Below are 13,834 nucleotides of genomic sequence, written 5' to 3'. Positions count from 1 at the left end.
CCGCACCTGGTACCTGCGTCCCAGCCTAGAGACTGAAGAGCATACTTGCTTCATTACCAAGTTCCTCTGATTTGGGTTTTCCTTGTACATATTTGCCTCACAGAAAGGCAGCTCAGATCATCGGCCTTCCCGTGTGGTGTATTGTCTTCTAATAGCTCCAGACAGTCCGTAGATTTTTAAGGCTGTTCTAAGAAGTAGGCTTTCCCCCTTGCAAGGTTTAAACCTGGCTGGTAACCCTTGAATATTGCATCAGGGCGTGACACCCTTTCCCTTTGCTTTTCATGTTCATTATGTACTTCTGCATCCACAAAGTATAATCTACGATCAGAAGCATCTTTTTCACTTCCTTGTTGCATTGTGAATATTGGTAATATGGTATTTGATGAATTCATTTTACGAGTCACTTTTGCTTAAACACCGTCATGCTCCATGCTTCCCTTTCTTCTGACTAATAATTTACTCTGATAATACAGCACCTTTCTGTGTCTTCAAACTGATAATCCATGGTCTTAGTTCTGGACTGGATTCTTAATCATTTTGACTGAATTCTGAGACCTTGCAATCAGTTAATACCTTCATAGCTATTTTATGGAAAGACATTTGGTTTCAGTGTTTTCTATTTTGGTTCCTAATGATCGTATTTTGCATATTTGCTTATTTTTGCCTGTTATCAAACTGTTGGAATTGACCTCTCTTTTAGATTTTTTTTTGATAATGCCATTTTATTGAATATTTAAAATGAGTATCATCAAATTCAACGAATTCTGTAATGACAATGTGGCTCTGGAGCATGGAAGTACATAGAACAATCATTTCAAACCACCAGAACATCAGAATGGTAGCCTGTAGAAGGCCTACTATTTCCCTCATATTTTGCCACGTGACTGGAGACAGCCACGTGCCTCGTTTATTCATTTGTCTTGGCAAGCGGACCAGTTGACTTCTTTGTGCCATAGTTGCAATGAGGGGGACAAGAGGTGCTTCCACAGCCAAGCAACATCTCTTTTGGCTACCATTCATGCTGTCCCTATAAAGGTCCTCTATGGGCCAGGTCCTCCCAGCGCTTCCAAAAGACTCAACAGCACCACCTTGGGTCCAGGTCAAAATAGCATCCCAGAACCGGTGATAGCTCACGATCAACCCCATTCCAGAAAGAGTGTAACCCAGGGCAACTCCATGCCACATGGTAAAAGTCCGCACCAGGCACAGGTCGGGAGGGCAGATAGGACCATTCGCAGTATATGGTTCGGGGACAGGTATTCCATCTACAGGTAGTTGATTTGGACCATACGCAGGCAGAAAGAGATCAGCAGCTCCCAAGGGGCTAGGCAAGCCTCTCTCCAGTCCTCGTCATCCAGTTTGCCAACCCTCCCATCTCTGTTGCAGGGTGAGGAACCATCATGGGCATTAATATTCAAGGAGTGATAGATCACGGAAATTATTCCTTTGCCCAAGTGACCTATAGGGATTTTGGCCTCAAGTGGACTAAATTCAGGAAGCTCAGCCATTGAGGGGAAATAAGCTTGCAAAGTGTGACGCAGCTGAAGGAAGTGGTAGAACTACGTATGCAACAGGGTGTATTGGTCCTGTATTGGTTCTTGAAAGGACATCAAGGTCCACCTTTCCCATCCCACCCACACACACTGAAATACATCTCCCAAGTATGTGATCCTGATGCGGTCCTAATGGGGCAAAGCCTTTGAGGCAGACACCTTTTGAAACCAGGTGCCCTGCGAAAGGGGTGTTAAAGCTGTCAAATGGTGGTTCCAGAAGGTAAATCTCAATGCTACTTAGGAAGCTGGCTCTCTATATGGTGCACTAAAAATGAAGTACACCGTGCAGAGAGTCCAGGGGATCCCCAGTTGGTCTGCAGAGACAAAAGTAGATAGGGCTAAAGCTTTATTTTGTAATAGTGTGGGCGACTATTTAGGCTTATCAGAGAGTAGTGCTAAGCTTTTGTTGTGCTCACAGATACGTTTTCAAGCATAAATACTTTTTTGTTTAAAAAAAAATAGACACAGTGCAATTTCAGCTTTCTTGAAAGTTAACCTATTGGAAGTAAACACCGTCAGCAAACAAGCACTTATTGACGACTCACAGGACCAACCTTGTAGACTTTAAGTACTGAGCAAGGGTCAGGACCACACCAACAGGTCACTCCGGGCTGCCAAATGCAGAGGTGCGGTGTGCATCAGTTGCCCAGTGTATTTCAATTGGGATTGGTCGTCGTGGATTTAGGCTGCAGTCTGGCGGGGGGGCGGGCAGTCGGGAGCAACCAATTTGTGGGTCACAAATGTGGGGTGCTCACGGATATAGGTGCATCTTTGGTCCTCTTCTCCAAGGCCAGCAGATTCAGGGGTGTCTTTTAGCATTGGTTTTCCTTGTCTAGGAGCACTTACAGTTGGGGTGGTCCTGTGGTCTGAGGCTGCAGGCATTGCCGGGGAGTCCAGGGGATGTCATTGACACCAAGGGTCCACTTCACCTCTGGCTGGTGGCAACTGGTGCAGTGGTTGCTTTAGGTCTCATGTTTCTCTCACCTCAGAAGCTGCAAGAGAGGGGACTGGGTGCAAAGGCTGCATGTGACTTCAGGGAGTCCAGGAGGGGTAAAACTACAATAGACTCTGACTCTGGACGGCTGGGGGAACTTGCTGGCTCCCACTTGGGTCGGTGATGGTAGGAACAGTGGTGACTTCATGTGACGGGTCTTTGCTGTTTCAGAGGCTTCAGAGTCCTTTCTTTGGAGTTGGTTGGAGAGCAGGTCCACTGCTAATTGGAGACTTGATTTTTTTTTAAAGCAGGCAGTCCTTCCAGGTTTCTGGAGGTTCAGCTGCAGGACACGGCATCTTGTGGTGCAGAGTCCATCAAGGAGTGCAGACAGGCCGGCGGGGTTGGTACCAGTTCAATTGGTTCTTTTTCTCCTCTTCTGCGGGTGCATCTCTTCTTTGTACTTTTGTTTTTAGGTCATATGGATCTGAGTTCTAGGTTTCAGGGGGGCCACCTAGATACTCAATTTAGAGACATGACAGGGTCTGACTAGATGGTAGCTAATGGGCTGATCACCTTCAGGGTGACTATACCTCTTTCATGGCCACTTCTGCTGGGAAGTGGACATAACCCTAACCCTAGTGGCCTAATTCCTTCCAAACAAAGATGGTAGAATTTAAAAAGTGCTGTCTACTTCAGCTCGCCCACCTTAGGGGTGGGACTGGCATGAAGTGGGCACACCTTCTAATCTGCTTAATTTTCCCAACTGTTCTGCTGCCAAAAGTGGGTTCAGGATGGCAGGGGGGGGTCTGTCATCTCTGCCATCTGGAGAGACGTGGGTCGCATTACAAAGGCGGCTAGGCCTTTGAAGCTTCGCGGCCTGGAATGTCCATCCTGCCTGGGCACAGTCCAGATTGGAAGGGAACGACCCCTGTCGTATCACCTCCATGTAGATGGCCAACAAGTAAAATATACCAGAGCTTTTTATAACATTTAAAGGGAAGACATCTGAGCCAGGTGTAGTCCCAGATCAGACCCCCGAGATGGCCTTCGCATCTTCTTCAGCTGTGAGGGCCAAGTCACGAGCCAGGGAGTTCAGGATATTGGACAGTGGAACATCACGTAAAACGCATGTTCAACCTCGAATGGGGGGCATGTCATAGAGGTCACAGTAGAAGGCTACAAAAGAGTGGGTGATCTTCATTGGGTCCTCCTGAAGGCGGCCTGTAGTATCTCTGATTCTGGTGGAGGAATTGTGGGTTGCCAACCAGTATAGCAGTTTACCGAACTTGTCACCTAGTTCATAGACTCTCTTGGTCGAGGCCCGCCAACAATGCCTTGCCTCCTCAAGCTAGACCTCCCACAACAGAGATTGAGCTATCTCCAGAAGGTGTTTCTTCTCCTCCAAGTCTGGACTGCCGACCTGATGTTTCAAGGCAAGGATCTGGACCTCCAGGTCTGTCAACTGCACCTGTAGGAGTGAGTCCCGTTGGTGCACATAGCCCTTGAGTATGCCCCTTAAGGTGGTTTTACCTGTAGCTCACAGTGTGGCTGCCAAAGGAACAGAGCCCAAATTTGTATGGAAAAAGGCTTGCAATTCCCCTTTTACAAAAACAGTGGCGTCTGTTAGGTGCCAGACATTAAGGGGGTCATTCCGACCCCGGCGGGCGGCGGGCACCGCCAAAAGACCGTACCGCGGTCAAATGACCGCGGCGGTCATTCTGACTTTCCCGCTGGGCCGGCGGGCGACCGCCAGAAGGCCGCCCGCCGGCCCAGCGGGAAAGCCCCTTCAACAATGAAGCCGGCTCCGAATGGAGCCGGCGGAGTTGAAGGGGTGCGACGGGTGCAGTGGCACCCATCGCGATTTTCAGTGTCTGCACAGCAGACACTGGAAATCTTTATGGGGCCCTGTTAGGGGGCCCCTGCACTGCCCTGCCAGTGGCATGGGCAGTGCAGGGCCCCCCAGGGGCCCCACGACACCTGTTCCCGCCATCCTGTTCCTGGCGGTAAGAACCGCCAGGAACAGGATGGGGGGAAGGGGGTCGGAATCCCCATGGCGGCGCTGCAAGCAGCGCCGCCACGGAGGATTCCCTGGGCCAGGGGAAAACCGGCGGGAAACCGCCGGTTCCCCTTTTCTGACCGCGGCGGTAGAATGGCCCAGGAAGCACCGGCAGCCTGTTGGCGGTGCTTCCGCGGTCGTTGGCACCGCCAGGGTCAGAATGACCCCCTAAATCTCCATTGGGTGGTGAGATTGTTGTGGAGCGCCCCATTCAGTAATAAGAGGGGCATGATCGGATATTCCACGGGGGAGAATCTAGATAGACCACGTTAACAGGAGGTCTGCTGCTGGCATCCAAAGCAGATCAGTGTGCAAGTCTGTGCCGTGGGCAGCCAGTTGATGGATATATGAGCGTTGTGAAGGGTGCCATGAACACCATCCATCGCAAAACCCTAAGGAGTCCACCCAGTTGACTAGACACATTACACATGTCTGCCGCCTGGGGCGAGGGGTTCCCGAGGTATCACACCTGGGGGTCCGGGACCCCATTGAAGGCCCCACTCACAAAAGTATTGCCTGGAAAAAGGGACACAAAATAAAGAATAGAGGGCCTGTATGGTGGGCTGCAGTAGAGGAGGAGAAACATAACAGGAAATGAAATTGTAATGAAGCGCACAGCCATGTATCTCTGTATCCCCACGTACCTCCAGAAGTAGTCGACGCATAACTCTGTGACAGTCAATGGAAGGGACCTATGGAGGAGAACAGCGACTCCCTCCCATCTCCCTCACTCCAGACTTCTACCCCCAAAGCATCTGTTGCACCTGAGCAAGACGTACGTCACAGAAATACTAATAAAAACAAGGAAAGTTTGGTGGGGAAGCAATGGCAAGTAATATCACCTGAAGATTGGATCTCGTGCCTGACAGCGATGGTACAAATAGCTAAATACAAGTGCCAACTAGACAGATATACATTGATCCAGTAGAGACACACAGTCCTATGAGAGTGGTGCTCCTCACCTGATGTACCTACAGAGCTAAACAACACAACACCACTAAGGCTAAGGCAAGGTGTCAGGAACATTACTATCAAGGGAACCAAAGAGCTGCGGTGTAGCCTCCAAGGGATCATCGTGGTCCCTGACAGACGGATCTTCTGCTACTGGGGAACGGGCAGAGGTACTAACCTCCCACCGAATGGGTCCTGGCTTCCTGGATCTGGATCGCTTCCTCTGGGGGCCCCCCACGCAGGAAGGGGTGGGGTGTGGGCCGTCGGTTGACTGCACATCCCCCAATCCCTACATTCGGCTGGGCGGAATAAGGGTCTCTCCACCGCCCACTCCAAAGCCTGCTCCGGGGTGTCAAAGCAGTAGGTTGAGGATTAAAAGATGACCTTGAGGCAGAGTGGGACTAGAAGCATGTAGTGAAGGTTGAGTGCGGAGTTTAACTTCCTCAAAGAAGCGGTGCTTCTGCTGGACTGCCCTGGTGTAGTCCAGAGAGATCAGTATCTTCGAGTACTTGCGTCAAAGGACTAATTGAGATCAGTCCTCCTGAAGGATGGAGCTGCGGTCGTGGAAATTGATGATACACAGTATCACCTGATGAGACGAGGCTCCCGGCAGAGGCTTTTTGGCCTGGGACAGGTGCACACTTACAATAACAAAGCAGTTGAACAGTTCTGCCCACACCCCACCCATTGAACAGTTCATCTGCTGGGACCTACAATCTAAACCAGATTTCAAGGAGGACGTCCAGTTCGGGGCCTTCCACATCTTCGGTGAGCCCAACTAGGTGCAAATTATTGTGCCTAGAGCGATTCTCAGAATCTTCTGCTCTTTCATTCAGGGCTGCAACTGAGATGTCAGTGTGGATACTTGACATTTGAGGATATCGACTTCATCTTCAGTTGTGGAAATTCTTGTCTCTGTGTCAGTCATTCTCTTGGCCACTTTGCATAGATTGTGGCACAATAACAAGAGGTCCACCCAGGGCCCTTCCACTTTAGTTTTGGCCGCTTCCCTTGAATACAGGGTGGCCCTAAAGGTTCTGTCCAAATCTGCAATGGACATGGGCCTCAGCAGCCTCCCTGCCTTCAGTAGGCAGAAGCGTATATTGGTCAATTTTAGTTTGGGGCATCATCAAGTGGGCAGGAGGATATGGCTTACAGTGTCCCATTTCGGGAGGGGGGCCACAGCCAGCGACAAGAGACTGAAATGTTGATGATAATGGGGCTGCTAGACTTAGAGCAGCACAAGCAGCCCAGTCTCAGGTAGGTCAATCAGCCGTCGCAGGCACACCACCACATCCCAGTTCAACAGAGAAGGAATGTCCTGGAGTGGACCATGCAAGACTCAACCATTCCGGCCTGCTTGCCCAAGGGCAGCATGAGCAGCCTGGGGTGTCCAAGTTGAGGAGAGTGTGATCCAGAATCTTTGTGGTGTGAGGTAACACGCCTGGAGGGAAAGGACCACAGGGCACCACTACCGCCCCAAGGCCAGAGAGATCAGTTGGAAGCATCCAGGTCAGGGGTGGAAGTGGGAAGGCCACCACAGGCATGGCTCAAGTCCGTGGGCAAGATGAAGGCAAATGTAAGGAGAGACGACCATTTACAGGGCTGCTGAGTGTATGAGTGTGTACCCAATGCAAGCCAGGTGGGGTCGTTGTTAAAGGTGCCCCATGGAATCTACAAAAGGGCGCAGTTCATGCGGCAGGGCATGGCAGTGATGCTCCCAGGAGAGAAAAAGAATAAGGAGGGTGCCATCACGAAGGAAGGAGCTAATCACTGCGCCGCCCAACACCAGTCTGCCCATGTGGCACCACCCTCTGGGGCAGTTAATTGCTGTGACTTGGCCACCACCACTCCGGGCGCATGGGAACACCTCCAAAAGCCTACCCAGCAGTTCACAAAGCAGCACAAGTCTATGCAAGCAGACCGCTCCACCTTCTAGAATAGTGCAGCAACCAGAGCAATCTCCAGTCGGCCGAGACGAATTACACATCCCTTACAACACAGAGCACAGATTGAATTGTGCCGCAACATTAGCACTCACCCGCCTCCGGAGAGGCAACTGGCAGGTCCCTGTGTCATGGGTCCCACAGGGCTTTATCGCCACTTGGACCAGCGGAGGAGACCATTGGAGCCAGGTACCATGCATTTGAAAAGGAGGGTGAAGATGGCCTGTCACACCGCCTGGCGGTCTGGTGCACGAGATCCCAGTAACACATGAGCGTAGCCCACAGTCACCAAATCAGGCCTCCCTGGCAGGAACCGGAAGGTTAAGATTAATTCTGCCGGGAGGGGGGGAGACCCCAAGGCCCTTACTGCCAGCCTCCTTCGCTGCAGGGAGAAGTCTCGGGTCTCCGAGTTCAGTGAACCTTAGGTTAGGCGCTGCCCGTGTCAGGCCGCAATATTGGCCACGAGGCCAGCACATTGCTCTGGGAGTGTACAACCCTGCCTGCTTGCAGCCAAGCCCTCAAACAGAAGGGGTTGCAGTCAGAGACTTTCCACTGGTCCGCTGGAGTGTCTGCTAAGGAAGCACGTGTCCCCTGTAGAGCGCATAGCCACAGGTTACCCCCGGGCTGTGGATAAGGTACACTGCGGCCACCATTTTCCTCACGGTCTTTTTTATGCCCTGCATCGCCGTAGGACTCATGCAACCTCGCCGTCCCCCCAGAAGGGGCCGGAAGGAAATCGTAGTGTGCTGTAATCAAGGGGTAGCAGGGAGAGGTGTGCAAACGGGTGATGTCAGACAGGATGTAAGAAGATGCGGTTCAGTGGACAGGTGCTCTGTTAGGGCTCAACTGCCATTTTGGCTATGCCCCCTCTCTTTTAGAATTGACAAAATACTTACTTGGAAGTAAAGTGGTTGCCAGCTTTCTTTCTTGGTCTCTTGCACAATTGCTGATCTAGTGCACACCATTTCTAGGTTACTGCAAACGATCACCCAAGTCTCACTGCTGTCTGCCCCAGTGCCCACAGTTGAATAATAAGAGACCTTAAATTTGTCTGCCTCCTGCTTCTCCCTTCTGCTGAGAAAGCAATGTGTTAGCACTTGTTTATTAAAGGAAAATTGCCACACACATAAACCCAAACCCTGCCTTACCCATGGAACCCCCTTGGCCTATGTTTTACATGTTTGTACTGCCTAGGAAAGCACATGCCAGTCTACACTTTAGGTGAGCTTGGACCCTGATGAACTTTCTCTCTCTGTGTGCCCATGTTGCAGAGACTTCCACAGTTGCACAGGCATCAGTCTGGGAAGGTCCTCTTAGGCAGTGTTCGGGCTGCTGTAAAATGAGTTAAGTGTGAGTGTTAATTTCAGCTTCTTGAACTAAAGGCTGGTCATGCTGTGAATGTGGAACTGGCACGAAAATTCTTGAACTAGTTTTATGTTTTCTTCAATTCTGTTTGGGGGTGTAGTACATAAGTTATATCCCCTTCCTCCTTGTTGAAGACTTATGCACATTTCGCAGGTTTTCTCATGTCTCCTTTACTCCTCAGGAAAAAAAATATATCCACAAGCAACTATAGAGAAAATTACCTTGTTAGAAATGGGGTCTCTAGTTGGCAGTCGGTTTAAACCCTGTCCAAGTAGTGACCCTCACTCTAGTCAGGGTAAGGGAGTCAAACTCCTAAAATAACCCCTGCTCATCCCCCTGGTAGCTTGACACGAGCATTCAGGCTAATCTCAGAGGCAATGTGTTAAGTATTTCTGCCCACACACAGTGATAACACTACAAATGGACGCCACACCATATTAGAAAAATAGCCAATATTTATCTAAGTAAAACAAGACCAAAACTACAAATATCCAGCATATACAAGCAAAGATATTGATTTTAAAAGATAAAATCCCAATAAAAGTACTTAAACACAATAGCTCCAACTGGGACAATCACAACATCATTGAAGCAGTCATTCCCAACAGTCCGACGCTACTTGCTAGGGAGTGCGGCGCCTGCCATGGAGTCGCATAGGCCCCCCAGGTGCAGTACCTTTGAAAACAATGAAACAAAGACTGCCCCAGCACCATGCTCTGAAGCGTCAGTCTGCACAACAAATCCCTTGGAGAAGTCAGGTGCCATGCATATGTCTTCCTTCAGGTTATCAAAAGCGGTCTGACAAGCTTCAGTCCAAATCACTTTTTTAGGCTGCTTCTTGGAAATCAGCTCTGTCAACGAGGCAACAATGGTGCCATAGCCAGTGACAAATCTCCTGTAATAACTAGTAAGACCAAAAAAGGCTGTCACCCCTGAGAGCCAGAATGGCATCGATTTTGAGTTGTAGGGGTGCCACATGGCCGCTCCCCACCTGGTGCCCCAGGTAAACTACAGACCCATGTCTTATTTAGCACTTACTGGCCTTAATAGTGAGACCTGCCTTCTGCAGGGCACTCAACACTTCCCCGAGGTGATGCAAGTGACCCTTCCAGCTGGAGCTGAACACTGCAGTGTCATCCAGGTAGGCGGCACTGAAATCTTCCAGCCCAGCCAGGACATGATTGACTAACCTCTGAAAGTTGACAGGGGCGTTCTTCAACCCAAAGGGCATAACCTGGAACTGGTGGTGCCCCTCTTGCGTTGAAAATGCTGACCTCTCTTTGGCCCCATAGGTTAAGGCAATCTGCCAGTACCTAGATGTTAAGTCAAATGTACTGAGGTACTTGGCAGCTCCTAGCTGTTGTATGAGCTCATCAGCTCTGGGGACGGGGTGTGCGTCAGTCTTTGTGACGGCGTCGAGTCCACGGTAGTCCACATAGAATCTTTGTTCAGTGGTGGCACCTGAGGCAGCAGCCTTTGGGACCAAGACCACTGGGCTGGCCCAAGAGCTGCTGGAGAACTCTATCACCCCTAATGCTAACATCTTGGAGACCTCATCCTTGATGTTGGCTCTAACCTTCTCAGTCACCCTGTAGATGTTTTGTTTCACAAGTGGACTGTCCCCAGTATCCACAACGTGGATACACAGTTGAGTGACCTCTGGGGTCCAGGAAAACTGAGAGGCAAACTGTCCCAGCAGCTGGCGACTGTCCCTATGCTGCTCCAGGATCAGTGTTGAGGAGAGGTTCACACCCTCCACAGACCCATCTTTTTCTTGGACAGACAGGAGGACAGGAAGAGGTTCAGTCTTCGCCTCCATTCCATCATCTGTTTTCAAGAGCATAGTCAGTTTAGACCCCTCAAAATGTGGTTTGAGGCGCTTCATATGTAGGACTCTCAAAGGATTCCTGGGAGTCTGCAAGTTCACCAGATAGGTGACATTACTCCTGTGCTCTACCACCTCAAAGGGCCCAGCCCACTTTCTGGCCAGGATGAAACTCAACCAGAGTGGCATTCTTGTCGTACCATCGTTTCCTGTCCTCCTGGCTTGCTTCCAGGTTCTCCTGAGCGAGTTTCTTAAAGTGTGCAGTCTGGCTTTTGAAGGCCAGCACGTACCTAAATACATCCGAGGGGTGCTTACTGGGAGCTTGCTACAAGCCTTCTTTCACCAGACTCAAGGTCCTCTCACAGAGTGCCCTTACAGCAGCTCAAAAGCACTTACAAACACAACAGCTCCAACTGGGGCTATCACAGCGTCATTGACAGAGTCGCTCCCAGCAGCCCGACGCCACTCGCGAGGGAGTGCGTGCTGGTCACAGAGTTGCATGGACCCCTAAGTACAGTACCTTTCAAAACGATGAAAGAAAGACGTTGCACGGGGGTCAGGTAGGTGAGGCGTTGATGGAGCCGGTGCGGCGTCTGTTCCTTACTGCTACCAGGGAGGTGAGGCATGTATTCCCCACTGCGAGGCAGGGGAAGCGAGGCGTCTCTTCCTTACGATTGCAGGGGAGGTGATGCAGCATCAGTGGCGAGGCTTTGGTTCCTTATTATTCGGCCAGTGGGTCAAGACGCAACGGGGCGACCTCTTGGGGTTGCGGTGGCACCATGGGATCACAGGTGCCGTGGCAGAGTCGGGTGTCATGGACATTGGTGACACGGCACTCAGGACTCACGATGTTGCAGGACTTCAGAGGCACTCCAGCAGAGTCAGGCCTGCGGGGTCAGTCCCGGTCGTCGCACTCCAGCGGGGACCACGGGTTCGGCGCAGACAGCAGTGTGGAGTTGGGCAGCAGCTCCGGTTCTGGAGTCGTTCGGAGTTTATGTGCCTGATTCTCCTTGTTTTTAGGCCTTCTTTCACTCCCAGGAACTGGAAGGGGCACCACATGATGTGTCAGGGTCCTCAGCATGAGAACCCAGAGGCTGGTAGGTGAAGTCTTTGCTGTACCTGAGGCTTTTTAACAGGAGGCAAGCTCAGTCCAAGCTCTTGGAGAAACCGGACAAGCAGAATACACAGCAAAGTCCTTTCTTTGTTCTCTCCAAAGCAGAAGGAGTAACCCAGCAAAGCAAACACAGCAAAGGGGCAGTACTCCTCCTCACATCTCTTCAGCTCTTCTCCTTGGCAGAGGTTCCTCTTAATTCAGAAGAGTTTTAAAAGTCAGGGATTTTGGGTCCAATACTTGTACTCATTTCTGCCCTTGAAGTAGGCAAACTTCAAAGGAAAGTCTTTGTAGTGCACAAGACCCTGCCTTTCCTGCCCTGGTTCCAGACACACTCTTGGGGGCTAGAGACTGCATTATGTAAGGACAGGCACAGCCCTGTTCAGGTGCAAGTGTCAGGTCCTCCCACCACTCTAGCCAAGGAAGACCCATCAGGAAATGCAGGACACACCTCAGCTCCCTTTGTATGACGGTCTAGAGTGAATTCACAACTAGCCCAGCTGTCATCCTGACCCAGACGTGTATTTCACAGCCAGGCCGAGGCATAAAATGGTTAAGTAAGAAAATGCCCACTTTCTAAAAGTGCCATTTTCAAACACACAAGTTAAAAACCACCTTCACTAAAAAAAAAACAAATGTTTAAATTGTGCGTGCAGAGACCCCAAACTCCACATCTCTGTCTGCTCTCAATAGGGAATTACACTTGAGAGATATTTCAAGGCAATCCAAATGATAACCTATGGGAGGAATATGCCTTGCAATAGTGAAAAACGAATTTGGAAGTATCTCACTATCAGGACATGCAAAACACACCAGTACGTGTCCTACCTTTTAAGAACACTGCACCCTGCCCTTGGGGCTACCTTAGGGGTACCTTACATGTACTAAAAGGGAAGGCTTGGGCCTGGTAAGTGGGTGCACTTGCCAGGTCGACATGCCAATTTAAAACTGCACACATCGATACTGCAATGGCAGGTCTGAGACATGTTCAGGGCTACTCATGTGGGTGGCACAATCAGTGCTTCAGACCAGGGGTGGCTCCTTCTCAATGGCGAAGGAGACTCAGCCAGCAGCATGTTCAGGGAGCGGAAGGCTGGGCCACGTAGGAGGGATTTGGGATGAGGAGAGAGTGCACCTAAGTACTCATGGGCGGCCGGCCAAACACAAATGCGCACTTAGGTTTTTCCAGCCCAGCTATGTTGAACAGCTGGGCTGGAGAAACTGCACAGACCCCAGGGTTGTCTGAGCGGCAATCTAAGCGGTTCATACCAATCCTGACGTTGGGTTAGCATGAAAGCAGCACAAAGATTGCTGGGGAGCCAGTGAATGGCGGTATACCAGAAGAGGAGCTACGAGCGAGGCAGCAGGAGATGGTGACGACAGAAAGAGGTCATTTAAAAAAAAAAAAAAATGGATTGCTCCCCTCACACACGTCTCCCCTTCAGATTTGCATGACTGCCACTGCTTCAGACCCACTAATAACATTTGATTTACAGGTGCTGGGCACACAGGATCCACTATACTAGAGACTTACTAGTAAACCAAATATGTCAATCAAGGATAACCAATTATAATCACAATTTACATAGGGAGCACTTGCACTTTAGCAGTGGTAAAGTGCCCAGAGTACCAAAACCAGCAAAAATGAAATCCAGCACACAGTCATAAATACAGGAGGCAGAGGGAAAAAGACAGGAGAAACCATGCCAAGGATGTCAGGTCTAACATACCTTTACTAACTATAGGCTTCACCTCGCCGTTGAATTAAACCTTAATGGTTTCCATTAAATATATGAGGATCTTAATATTAGTTAATAACATGTTGACTCTCTTCTCCCCACCAAACACATCATCACATAAATTAATAGGTCGTAGAGAAATGGACAAACAGTAAATATTATATTGTTTTAGTATCTGCCCTGGTCCAGGGTGCTGCACCGAAAAGTCCAACTAGTCTGAGTTACCATCTATAGGACTCTTCCTTCCTCCTGATTGACTTCATGCTGAAGGTTTAACACCCACTCATGAAGTCACAGCTGCCAGAACCGGGGGAGGAGAGGTTGAGCTCGAAAGATAATGAAGATGTCCAAAGG

The 13,834-nt window shown here is 50.1% G+C and overlaps 1 protein-coding gene across 1 annotated transcript in view; it reads left to right on the top strand.

The window, feature by feature from the left end:
* CNTLN (centlein) overlaps window positions 1–13,834 on the top strand; it is a 1,263,565-nt gene that overhangs the window by 583,012 nt on the left and 666,719 nt on the right. The gene's annotated exons all lie outside the window — the stretch shown is intronic.

Source organism: Pleurodeles waltl, chromosome 1_2 (genome assembly GCF_031143425.1).
Source record: "Pleurodeles waltl isolate 20211129_DDA chromosome 1_2, aPleWal1.hap1.20221129, whole genome shotgun sequence".
Lineage (NCBI taxonomy): Eukaryota > Metazoa > Chordata > Amphibia > Caudata > Salamandridae > Pleurodeles > Pleurodeles waltl.
This window is presented reverse-complemented; position numbering and strand designations above follow the sequence as displayed.